This window comes from Lissotriton vulgaris, chromosome 5, assembly GCF_964263255.1.
Source record: "Lissotriton vulgaris chromosome 5, aLisVul1.2, whole genome shotgun sequence".
In the NCBI taxonomy this organism is placed as follows: Eukaryota; Metazoa; Chordata; class Amphibia; order Caudata; family Salamandridae; genus Lissotriton; species Lissotriton vulgaris.
This window is the reverse complement of record NC_141693.1, coordinates 1,009,886,946-1,009,900,039: the sequence shown is the minus strand read 5'-3', so window position 1 is coordinate 1,009,900,039 and position 13,094 is coordinate 1,009,886,946. Positions and strand designations below refer to the sequence as shown.

Here is a 13,094-nt window from a genome sequence, read left to right as displayed (position 1 = left end):
CAACCCCCCAGAACATTGAAGATCCTGAGGGAAGAAAGAGGGCAGAGAACAAGAAGATGCTACATGCCCAAGTAGACCAGATACATCCACTTGTACAAAGACCACAACACAACAGGGTCAATGAAAGAAGACAACACAGTACTAACATATCACTCTCCCCTACTGAACATCGGCCTCGCCTACGCATCATGGAAGGCACCTGGCACTTAAATCCATGGAACTACAGGAAACTGTTTTTACACCAGCCAGGTGATAAAGTGGTTCCTGGAGGGATCAGAAAGATTAGTGCCATCAATAGCAGTACCAGCACTGATGTGGAATTTGAACATCGTACTCGCGCAGCTGATGATGGACACTTTTAAGGCTATGCACAAGGCAGAACATAGATACCTCACTGTGACAACTGTCTTCTTAATGTCGTCATTACGCAGGGTGAACGAGCTCCAAGCAATCACCACCCTAGAATCCTACTTGCTCATCCAGAAGGACAAAGTGGTACTAAAGACAACCCCAGTTCCTACTAAAGGTAGTGTCACAATTTGATGTCAACCAGAGCATCCAGCTGCCACACTACTTTCTGAACCCAAAGACTAAGGCCGATAGGGCGCTCCACACCTAAGACTTGCGAAGACCACTAATGTACTACCTGCAGGAGACAACGACACTGAGGAAAAGAAACCAACTCTTCGTCTCTCTTTTGCAAGAGCAAGCAAGGGCGTACCAGTCATGAAGGGAATCATGGCATTATGGGCAGAAGAGACTGTCAAAACCTGCTACGAGAAAGCAGGTAAGTCTTTGCCTGTACACCTCGGGATGCATTCCACAAAGCAGTCCTGGCAAACATACCCATCAGCGACATCTTCAGGGCTGCAACATAGTCTTACACACACACGTTCACAAAACAGTACTTTGGGACATCCAGATAAATAAGGAAGCACAGGTAGGGCATAAAATACTACAGCACCTGTCTGCTAATTAAAGCACATTTCAGCCCAACCTTCCAGTGAAAAGTAATACCTCAGCAGAAGCAGTGCACAGCATGTGAATCCAGAAAAGGATTCTTGCTGCAAAACTAAATGATTACTTACCAGTGGGAGTCACTGTGCAGCTTGAAGAATTTTCTGGATTCACATGTAACCCATCCACCTCCCCAGAAATGTGAGGGGACAAACTGAAGAGGTCAACAACACATCAGAAGTGGAAGTTCCAATCGATAAAGTCCCCAAAGGGAAAAACGAATATTAATATGGCTACCACACATAGGGACTTATGGGGTGCACATCTGAAGTCATATGAGAGATGCACTTGCCACCAAATTGTCGTCAATAACTCCTAAGAAAAAAAAGCGTAAAAAGCGAGACACGATTCTGGAACCAATCACTAGATGGTGGAATAATGCGTAGCATGTGAATCCAGCAAACCCTTCAAGCTGCAAAACTGCTCTTACTGGTTAGTGACCGTTTAGTTCTCTAGCAAAGCAGTATGTATTTATAGCAGTAGAAGGCATACTTAGTTTGCTCCATAGGCACAACATTTAATTATTCCTCCTCCTAATGGCCTTGCAACAGTCTCCTGTCCGTCTATTAAACGTGGGAGCATACGGTGATACAGAGCACTTTTGCAGTACAGGGATTAATGGACATCAAGCTTAACTGTTAAGATGTCTTAATGGTACATCTGTCAATCCAGCCTTTGGTGGGTATCACAGCTCCTGTCTCCATCAGGAAAAGCTGCAGTAGACTCTAAAAATCACAGGGTCTTGCCATAGGTACATTGTTGCAGTATAGCTGCCAGAGATTTAATAATTTTGAAAGTTGTCTTCTCACTTCTAGGGTCCTGAGGCAGCATAGACCCACTGCTCCTCATAAGCGTTCAACCGCCAAGCGGATTTAGAAACTGAGAATAATAGAGGGGAGGGAACTCTCAAGGGAATGTCTTTTGGGAGCAAACGGCAAAAAAAAAAGAAATGACGAGGCAAGTTGTGCACTCAACTGTGTAGAAAGACACATACGATTAGCAACAGAGGGTTGCTATTCGTAACTACTAATATCTCCCTTACACAAGGCTTTCTTGGAACTTAACTGGGTGCTAAGTGGTTACTATTCCCCCTTCTCAGAGAAGTCCTTCTCCTCCATGTCCAGGTTTTCACTATTTGGATTCATTTCTTGAAACCTTTAAAGCTAACTGCCCAAAAGAGAAGAGGAGACACATATAGCAGTGGCTTTTCAGTACTAGGGAATGTGTGTTAGGTATTCGTTCTTGATCAACAAAATTGAGCATTGACATCACTATGTTCTAGCATAATCAGCATCCCAATGCTTTAATCATGTAATTATATATCAATGTCCCTGTCAATCAACATTAATATTATATTTACATTATACATTACTCATATACTTCAAATAATTTGCATAGTTTATTTGTCCTCTGAACAAAACATCATGTGCTTCAAAGGAAAATTACTCTGAAAAACGATGAGCTTGATAATCGTGGTAGCCAAGTTCCTCAAATAAACAAACACAAGTTTAGGGTCCTTATTAGTCTTGGAGACTATTGCTTGCTGTCTTTCTTTTTTTTTTTTTCAAACTGAAGGCAACTCCATTAGTCTCTTTATTGATTCTGAAACCAAGATTTCCAGCGGAGCAGTAGTTTTTAGGTCTCTTGGGCTTGGCCGGGCAGAGCCCTCCTCTGCCTCTGCGTGAGAGCTTGTAAACACAAGATTTGTAAAAGAGACTCTAAGCCCCACCCCTCCTTTCCATTGGGTAGCGTCGGCGTTTATGGTAAACGCTGGCTTCCCAATGGAAAGGAGTATTTTGGGTGCCACCCTGTCCTTTTTTCAGACAGCCCCTCCGGACACCATGGCCTGGTTTGCGGCTGTCGTGAAGACTTTTCTTATCTGCTTGTTTATTTTAACAAGCAGATAAAAATTTCTTCAGAACAGCCCTGAAGCAGGCACTGAGCTAAGGCGCGGTGGGTCACGGGGAGGGCAGGGGGATCCCGGCAGACTCTGTGTTTTTCTACCGAGGCTGGAAGTAAGACACCACAGAAGGCAAACGCTACATCTTTGAACTTTCCTGTATCCACTGCAGTATTTAGTTACCCACTGGCTTGTGTTTGTCTTGACGTCCTCCTGTTGTTTCGACACTCGGTGTGTGACCATTAACAGTGTTTGCAATCTACTAACTGCGAACTAGGTGCTCCTCTCGCTGTCATGTTACTGTTTACTGGGTGAATATGCACTCAGTCTAAAAGCAAGCCAGCCGCTCGACCACATCTCTCTGTCTAAGTTATTACTTCTTTACTTTGTTCCTTAATCTTTCAAATCCGCACTCCTCTTAAAAGTGTGGAATTGTATCAGCATTTTCTACATATTTTGCTGCGCCCACATGCCTTATTCGATAAAAAAAGTTTCCTACACAGACTTAACCATTTGCCATGCACGATTCTTTGAAACGATTGTTGGTCTCATGTCTGGATAAAGACCACGTGGGTTGCGATGCTCCTCAATTTCTCTGGGTTATCTCCAATAGAACAAGCAATTTATTTTAACTGTCCGATCCATTCTTGCCATCAACAAGCTGAAAATCGATCCACACTGCATTTTTGTGATTTAGGAGTGAGTAACTCCCGAAATTCCTCCAAATAAAATACCTTTCATTATCAAAACAGGGAGTTAAATATGGCCATATTTAGTTGCCAGGTCAGCACACTAGTATTTTCACATGTGCACCGGACACTGGACTGTTAAGAACAGTGCTTTGTGTGATGGAGAAGGGGGGGAGGTGTCTCTTAAAGGGCCATGGCTAGAGGTGTGGCAGATTTTTCCCAGGAGACGTGGCCTATATAGTTAAGGGTGTTGTTTAAAAGATGTAAGCTATTAATCCTGTGTGTCATACTTACCCCCTGAATTGTTTTTGGGTGCCTCCATCTCTGAGCCTTCTGTTATTGCATCTTGGCATATCACGCACAATAATGAGCAAAGGGTAAAATATGCCATGCCTACTGACTTTGTCAGTGCTTGTTTGCTTAGAGTTTTAGTTTTCAATTGCGTGCTTTTACATGCGGAAGTCTGTTTCCCATAGAAAGGAAGAATGTTCAAGCATCAAATTAACATTGATCACATTGACATTGCTTCCGCAGAGCACGCCAGCGAGCATGTCCGGCTTGAAAACCGTGAAAAAGTAAATGCCCAGAAGCAGTAAAAAGAAGCAAACGTAGCCCTTATTGTCTAGGAGCGCTGACCAAGCATTATTGTACCCCACTCTGTTACGCTCCATTATTTTGTCTGCTGAAAAGGTCTTATTTCCCATGTTCACAGTCTGCATGCGCCTATTTGATTTTTGTAAATGGCCTGTTTCCTTACTTGTACAACATTTACTGTTCACGTCCCATCCATTTTTTTCTCTTTTGTATGTTCATAATACTGCAGCACAGTTGCCATGAAGCCAATGACTACAATAAACCTCATCCTTCGGGTGACATGTTTTGGGGTTTTGCATTGATTACTAAATGCTCCAGTCATCGCAGGCTACTGTTTAGCACTGAAGACCTTAATGTTTGACTGCTGTGACTGTCACTGTACTAGGGCTAGGAAAAGGGTAAATCTGTCATCGACCGGGGATGGAATGGCAAATTGATGCTTGAATGCATTGTTCTAGCTCTTTGATTTGGAAGGTTGCCACAAAAACAGGTATTTTGATGTATATGTGTATTATATTTCATCACAATAAGCCTTTAATTTAATTTCTCTGTGTATTAAAGGAAACCAATTTGAGCGACCATTTAATAAGCTTACAAACGACGTACGAGAGTTGAAGCTACTAAACTTTCTTACAAGTATATGATTTTGAGAAATGCGGTTAATAATTTGTGAGGGGATTTACCTCTCTCATTTTAATAAAGCCTATCAGGTTAGGCCAAAGCACACTCCTTAGGGAATCTCTACTCAAGCCCCAGAATGTGGCACAAACATCAGACAATCCCCAGAGAAGTGCATGGAAAGATCAAGTAGTGCTAACAATTTCAAAGTAAAGAACACAACACAATAAGATTGTCAAATCATTGTGCAAATAAAGAGAAAAAATGAGCTAAAAGTAAAAACTGCCTAGAAATATTCTGGCACCGAGATGGAGCAATAGTTTGAGGTGGACTGTGACCTGGACACAATTTCTGGAGATGGAGCAGAGATCGGATACACCTAGTGGGTTGTGCAGGTTAAAGGTTTTACCTTCAGATTTAACCTCCAACTGTTAGGAAACTATGGTCATTTAATAGCGTCTCAGGGCAGACTTCGGGGCTCTAGGCCTCTCTAGCCAGGTCTCCTTCAGGGTCTAGGCCTCTTTAGTCATCGTTTACCTCTTGGAGTCAAATTCCATTCTGCTTTTTGTGTCCCTGATACAGATAAATAGGAGGCCAACAATTTTACCCACAGAGAGCAGTTCCAGTCCCTGCGTGTCCGCATGATTTAGGAGTCCTTGAATCCTTGTGTGTCCTCTTTCAGCAGTCAGAAGTCAGGATCCTTCACACAACAGGGCCTTCATCTTCAAATGGAGTTGTCTTGGGTCCAGAAGTGTTCTGAGGAGGTGGTGGTGGAGGTGCCAGATCTATATTATGCACTAGCCAGTGATTGGATGATTGGAGAAATTCTACTTCTCATTCCTAGCAATCATCTTGCAGTCCCACACCTCCTTGTGCAAAACGTTCTCTTTGCCTTACTTTAATCGTTAAACAGGGACTCCCGGGGTAATTAGCCAATGTTCCGTTACAAGGTGGCAAGACCCACCTGCCACCGGGTGGGGCTAACTTCAGCCTTTTGCTACTCTTCTATGTGATGGGATCAGAATTGTTTTTCCATGTCCTACTGTGGCAGGACCCCCAGCTGACTAGAAAGATCCTGGTGCTGAATATGAGAAGCCCTCTTAGTTTCTCCAAGTCAAAAGAGATCGTGTTAAAGCTTCTCTTTGTTCTGCCAATTGTTCCTGTCCACCCAGAGATTGCCAATCTATGCCTGGTGGTCATCAGTTAACACCCATTGGACTTTCTTGGGCCCAGAGGACATTCCAGCTCAGGAGGTATGATAGGTGGCAGTCTAATTTCACCCTTCAGTCCGATTTTAAAAACTAAGTAGCAAATAGCATTTTCTTATCCTTTTCTAAGCAGAGGTGAACAATAACGTTATAGTTCCTCTTAGGCCTGTTATTAAAAAGGTTAGCCTGGCCTACATAGTGAAATAGCAATTGAGGTGCATTTCACTGAGACACATTGACCTCACTTTGTAGTGTTCCCTATTTTTATATGCTAGTAACTTACCCTGTGAGCTTACAAGGCGCCCTTTATGATTGACTTATCAATATGTAAAAATAGGCTTTTCCTACACCGTAAAGGCATTTTCCCTGCTGTGCATAGTTGCAGTACATTCAAACTGTAGCCTAGCGGGGCACAGTGTTGTTCCTGACAGAAATATATTTTTGTCATATTTTTGAGTCATGTAAATAGTAACTGCAGCCAACTTGACATTCTATGCTGTAGATGCACTTTGGCCACCATTTACACTGGGCTTGTAGGAGAGTTAAGTACACCAAATAGGGAGTTCAAATGTACTGCGATAAATGATTTAGAGGAGAGACATAGGCACATTATGCACTTTACCACTGCTAAACATTAGTAAAGTCCCAAAGCCAACAAAAATAGGGTGCTGAAAAGGGCAACAAAAATGGAGAGACTATGCAGAAATGGCATTTTTGCCATAAAGGTTATTAGAGTGTATGAACATCAGTTTGGTGATGAGGACTTGGCCATAGAAAACTGACCCTGGTAAGTGGAAAAAAACAAGCAAGTTAAGCCAAGGGTTGAGTAGGTGGTGATCAATTGGTGGTGAGGAAGAATAACCACTGGTAACTTGTTGGCAGCACCTAGCAATTGCCTGTCATGGAAATCAACCTAGCATACATTTAGTTGAAGAATGGACTCTTATCAGGCTTTTTGATGGCCTGGTGTGTAATTAGAGTGAATCAGGTTGACTGTTAATGATCATTGGAGGAATTTGGAAAGAGAGAATTCACACTTTGTGTACCTTTCAATCTGTGCTGCCTCATCTTGTCTTTTGTTTCGGTGAAAGGCATTCCTGTATGCAGGATCACACAGCAGTATTTCAACAACATCTGTGTCTCTTATGCAAATGGTCAAGTAGTACTGCAGCATATGGGAGTGAGTAGTATCTTCTTTAGGGAAAAGAATGAGCTACTGGGAAGAAGCAACTGTTGTACTCTGCGTGAAGAGATTCAGGATTGGTAGCAAACTCATCTGGACAGAAAGTCATTGGTTTATGTGATGATATGACCAGAGTTTGTGGATCATATGGAAGGTGAAGAATGGAGGTCATGTACACTGTTCGATATTCAGATTGATGATTTTAAAAAAAAAATTGTGGATTTTTATATAGCGCAAACTCGGCCCAAAGGTATCTGAGCACTTTACATGAGCACCAGTTGTTTTGCAGACGTACACACTTTAAAGTGCAATGATTTAAGATGTGTGAAAAAAGAAACCTATTCTGAAACCTGGGAGTAGGAATTTTCATCTTGCTTTCAGCATCAAAGCTTTGGTGCTGTTTGCGCCTCAAACAATTTCCACCACAAAGAAGTTTGACCAATGTCAGATATTCTTATTGTGATTGTGTGTGGATCTCAGGGTTTGACACTTGTACCCTTTCTCGTCCATTCCAGGGGGTTCCACTGATAGACTTGAGTGAGTTTAAAGATTGTTTTCCAAAATGATCTAGTCAAAGTAGGAGTCAAAGCTTTTCCCATCTTGTAAAAAGAAAGGGTAATTGGTGAATGCCATTGAGGGGCGTGGGCAAGCAGGCCAAGATGGCAGCAGCATTTCTGTAGCGCTCCGCTGCCCGCAATGTCTTGAATTATTATGCTGCAACAAAATCGCTACTTGCATGCAACAGCCGCTGAGACGCAGATGAAAGCGGGGAGCATCTGACAAACCCGAGAGCACAGCCGCGGGGGTACACGCTGCGGCGCTGGGAGCTCCGCCGGGGACTCTGCGTGCCGACAAAATGGCGGCGCCTGGCGGGTTTTGAGCACTCCCGGGATTGAGCCGAAGTAGCAGAGTGAGACTGCGGGGTCCGACACAGATACCCGCATGCAACAGCCGCCGAGCCCCTGAAGACAGAAGGGAGCCTCTAACCAGGCTGAGGGCTCAGCCACGGAAGTATACGCGACGGCGCCGGGGGCTCTGCTGGGGCTGCAACCAGGGTAACAAAATGGCGGCGCCCGGCGGGCTCTGAGCGTTCCCATGACTGGGCCGGAGCAGCTGGGAGTGACTGTTGGGCAATACCTTCTGGACCATTGTGGAGCTCCTGCCTGGGGCTTTGTGGCCGCCGACGGGTATGGCGGCGGAGGTTTTCGTGACGATACTGGTGGCTCCGAGAGGATCGTGGCTGTGCCTAACGATCCCAAGGCAGGAGCGAGATTACCGAGGGAGGCTGGCCGACCATGGACGCTGGAGCTCAGTGGAGTGACCAACTGATGACCTGGTGGCTCCCAAGCAGGAAGAGAACAGAGGACTTGAGGTGAGAGCGCTGTGGTGGCTGTTGGCGGGCTCCCTGGCGCCGAAAGCTCCACGCGGGAGGGACCCCAACCATCCGGGACAGCGGGCCCAGACGGAGGTTTACAGTGTGACCATACCCCCTCCTCCGGCACGGCACCAGGTCTCAAGGCGCGCAGGGGGGGTGCGATAGATGTCCAGCCATGGTGGTCGGCTGCATACGAGGGACCTGACGAGATAAGCATAGCCAGCAAAATTTATTCTATCCACTCTGCGGCTGTGACCTCCTCAATTTGACCGGTGGTGCAAAACGGTGCGTGGGAGCGCATAGGCCCTCTGAATAGTGGCGGGCACTGGGACACACCTGAGCTGCAGACAGACTACCTTGCTGGTGATTGCCCAAGGCCCCATTAAAAATAGGTGGGGTGCGGACCTGATCTGGAGAACAGAACATTGCAGTGACAGAGGTGCTTCATACTGGACGGTGGACCCCCACTTCTGGAAGCACCTGTGCGGGGAACGGGGGACTCCATGACCTGGGGGACCCTGTGTCCCGCTGGGGAGAGCTGAGACCGCAGGAAGGAGACCGGAGGATAGGGGCGGTGAGGCTGGGTGCCCGGTTTGTCAGTGGGCTCCCACCGACTGCAGCAGATGCAGAACCAGAGGGGTGAGTGGAAATCCCGACTTTCTGTCAGCCCTACCGAGTCGCAGTCCGGAAGACACGGGAGGGGGGAAAACACCTGTAAGATCCTGCGCAGCGATGGGGATACACGTTAGAATTAAGTCTGCAAGACTCTTTAGGATACCACGGGAGCCTGGTCGAGCCGCGGGCACTCAGAAGGCAGGTAGTGAAGTGAGACGTAGACGCCCCTGGTGGCAGCCGGCGCAAGACTTGATCATCATGGGGCGACAGCGGGCAACGGGCACTACGAAGACTCAGGGACCCCCAAGAACATTATCCCCGGCACCTACCAACACGCAGCCAGGTGGGGAGCCCACGGGCCCAGAATCCATGTCGAGCAAACTGGACAAAGTCTTAGCGGCAATTGAGCAATCGAGAGTCACCATGGAACAGAAGTTCAAGGCGCTTGCCACGGACCTCAACCTGCTCAGAGATGACCACAGAAAGCTTGCAGACAAAGTAAAGCAAGGTGAACAAGTGCTACACATGGTGGAACCACAAATACAACAGCAAGACGCCCTAAAGGACCTGCAGGTGCTGGTAAAGATCCTGGAGAATAGAACAGATGATTTGGAGGGGCGGTCCGGGAGAAGCAATATCTGCATTATCAATATTCTGGAAGGAGTGGAAGGGACGACCCTCTCTACTACATAGCAACATGGATCGCGAAGTTCATACCGGCTAAAGACTTGACCCCATTTTTCTCTATTAATAGGGCACACCAGGTGCCGGCCCGTAGGCCGCCTCCGGGGTCGCCACCCAGACCATTCCTCCTCAAACTGCTCCACTTTCAAGATAGGGATGCCATTCTTTGAGCAGCAGGATGACAAGGAGTAATCCGAGTGGAGGACAAGCAGGTTATGCTGTTCCCAGACTACTCGTGGGTGGTCCAGCAGCAGGGATCCACCTTCTAGTCGGTCAAGCGCACTCTGCGCCAGAGGAATGTCCAGTACACTTGTCCGTTTCCGGCTCGCCTCAAGATCATGCTTGATGGGATCACACATTTTTTCTCGGACCCTGCGGAAGCTAGTAACTGGATCGAACAGCATCTCCCAAGTGTGAACAATCCCAGGAAGACGCAAACCTCTGGGTCAGAGGGCCGCCGCCGACCACAGAAAAGTCACACTTACTCAGCTCACGTTCGGACTCCTCTAATAAAAACTCTCCTGATCTTCCACAAATCGTCGCGGAACGCTGGAGGGTGCTTCGGGCAGTTGCAGAGCTGGGGCCCCCGGGAGACAGCTCGGATGGCGAGATGGGCCAGCACATTTTATTGTATTGTAATTGCACTTAGATAGAGCTTACTACCCCTGACGAGGCGTCAAAGCGCTTTTTCGGCGAGTAGCACACTACTCTGGGACCCATAGATGATTAGTGTTGAATTAGTATAGTGAAACATGCAAGTACATTTTAAGTGGTGGATAGGTTAGTCAGTTATTTTTATTTGGAATGATAGCAGAAGGATAGAGGAGGAAAAAGGTTTGTATTTATATAACGCTTGTTGACCCGCGCTATTCAGCAAGCCCATAAAGGATTAGTAGTGAATTAATTTGGTGAAATATGAAGTAATTTCAGTGGTGGATATTTAGTCAGATTATTTGGAGTGAGAAGGATAGCGGAGGGATAAAAGGGGAAGAAAGGTTTGCATTCATATAGCACTTTGTTTCCCCTGATGGGTGTTGAAGCGCTTTTCTGGCGAGTAGCACACCACTTTGGCACCCATGAAGAATTAGTGTTGAAAATTAGTATAGTAAAAAATGAAGTAATTTGAGTTGTGGATATGTTTTTCAGTTATTTGGGTAGAATAGGGAGGTGGCAGGATAGAAGAGGGAAAGAGGGTTGTATTTATATAGCCGATAGTGACTTCTCAGATGGCTGAAACTCTGATTTGACACCCCCAATTTGAAACCGCGTACTCACGAGGGGGGGGGGGGGGGGGCTCGTTGGGGCCCGTGTTACTTCCGGAACAGTGGATGCCGACTCGATGCTCGAAAGGTACCCCGGAGACCAATCCTGAACTTGGTGGGCCAGAGGGTCGAACTGGTTACTGGACTACAGCAGAAGGTGAGGACTACCCGGAAAATAATTAGTGACCATTACTCCACAGACAACGATCGGGCCGCGGAGGCGACAGCGAAAGATGGCCAACAACCACCTCCCCCCTACGGAACAAACTAGAGTTGGCACATAATGTGCAGTTTGGATGTATCTCCTCGAGCGATAGGTCCTGTTAGCTGGGAAAGTTTCCTGTTGATCCTTGTTACCGCCCCCCCACCCCCACCCCCCCCCCCCATTTCATGGTTACTTAACTTCCCCAGGGGAGGGCGCGCGCAACATTCAGAAAGTAAAGTTGGTTAGCAGAAATAGGCAGTTGGTTGGGAGAATGGAACGTATAACACTAGGGGCATCACAGCAAGAGAACCAGTGTCCCAACACTAGAAGTAATGGAGACTAGGACCCCTAACACAGACCAGAAAGTAGTTACATTAAATGTCAGAGGAATGTACACAGCATGCAAACGGTACGCTATCTACTCTTATATGAAGCGGCAACAGGCGCAGATAGTCCTCCTCCAGGAGACACACCTTACGACAATAGAGGTGGATCGCCTACGTAAAAAATGGTGGGGGATTATCTGTGCCACAACATACTCTGCCTTTGCCCAGGGAACCCTAATTTGGATCAGGCCTGGGATCCCCTTTCGAGAATAATCAAGACTAGTGGATAAGGAGGGCAGGTATTCCTTATTGGTGGGTCATCTTGAGGTTAGGGAAATATTGATTGGAAGCCTGTATGCCCCAAACATAGAGCAGGAGCTGTACTGGTACCGCCTCACTGGAGCATTAGCACAATACACGGCAGTGCCATGGCTGTTAGGAGGGGACTATAATTGTGTCCTTAATCTAGAGTTGGACAGATCACATCCCCCACCAGCACACTCACCCGCATTGAAACAGACAGAACACTTCAAACACTGGGTAACCTGCTGGGCACTGGTTGATGTATGGCAGGAAAAAACCCTGAATACCAAGGTGTACTCCTTCTTCTCCGCACAATCTTAAAGTGAGACTGGACAGACTCATATGCTCGGCAATTTTGCTCCACCAGATACAACATACTGACTATATAGGTAGAGTCCTGTTGGATAATGACGCACATACCGTACTCCTCAGATGGAGAGCGCCGCACCCCCCGACACCTACGTGGAAATTGCTCCGTGAATACCTCACGGATTAGGCTTTCTGTAGAACACACAGAGACCATATTCAGGAACACTTTACACTGAACGCAGGCACAGCATCAACACGGTTGGTGGAACTGGATGCGTTTAAAGTCGAGGCAATGGGACACTGCATTCAACACATAGTAGGAGTGAGGAAGGTGCTAGAACAGGCATTACAAGTTGCGGAAACGCATCTGGCAGACCTAACGAGAGCGTGGATCGAGGTGATGCAACCCTTGAACAGGTGGCGGCATCAAAAACGACATATCCGGAAACGGAGAGAGACCTTCGCAAGTATAAATTCAGAGCATATGCTGCCCGGGTACATCAGGAAGGGAACAGGGAGGGTACACTTTTAGCCTGGGTCGCGAAGCAAGACACGGATATGCAACCCATCACATCACTGGTAGATGCAACAGGCGCCCTTAAGCAGTCACAAGCGGTTATCCTGGGCATTTTTCTCGACTATTATGTGGGAATATATATCGCGCCCCACCGCCGGACTCACAACTGGTGTTAGACCAGTTTTTTCACTCCCTTCCTCTGCCCGAAATTCCGCCAGAGGAAAGGAAGGCATTGGAAGCAAAGATAAAACCCCCAGACGTCACTCACGCGATCCGGGCCCTGGCATGA

At 46.7% G+C, this 13,094-nt stretch overlaps 1 protein-coding gene across 1 annotated transcript in view; it reads left to right on the top strand.

Moving 5' to 3' along the window:
- The window catches only part of UBTD1 (ubiquitin domain containing 1), a 290,586-nt gene that overhangs the window by 258,199 nt on the left and 19,293 nt on the right, over positions 1-13,094 (top strand). The gene's annotated exons all lie outside the window — the stretch shown is intronic.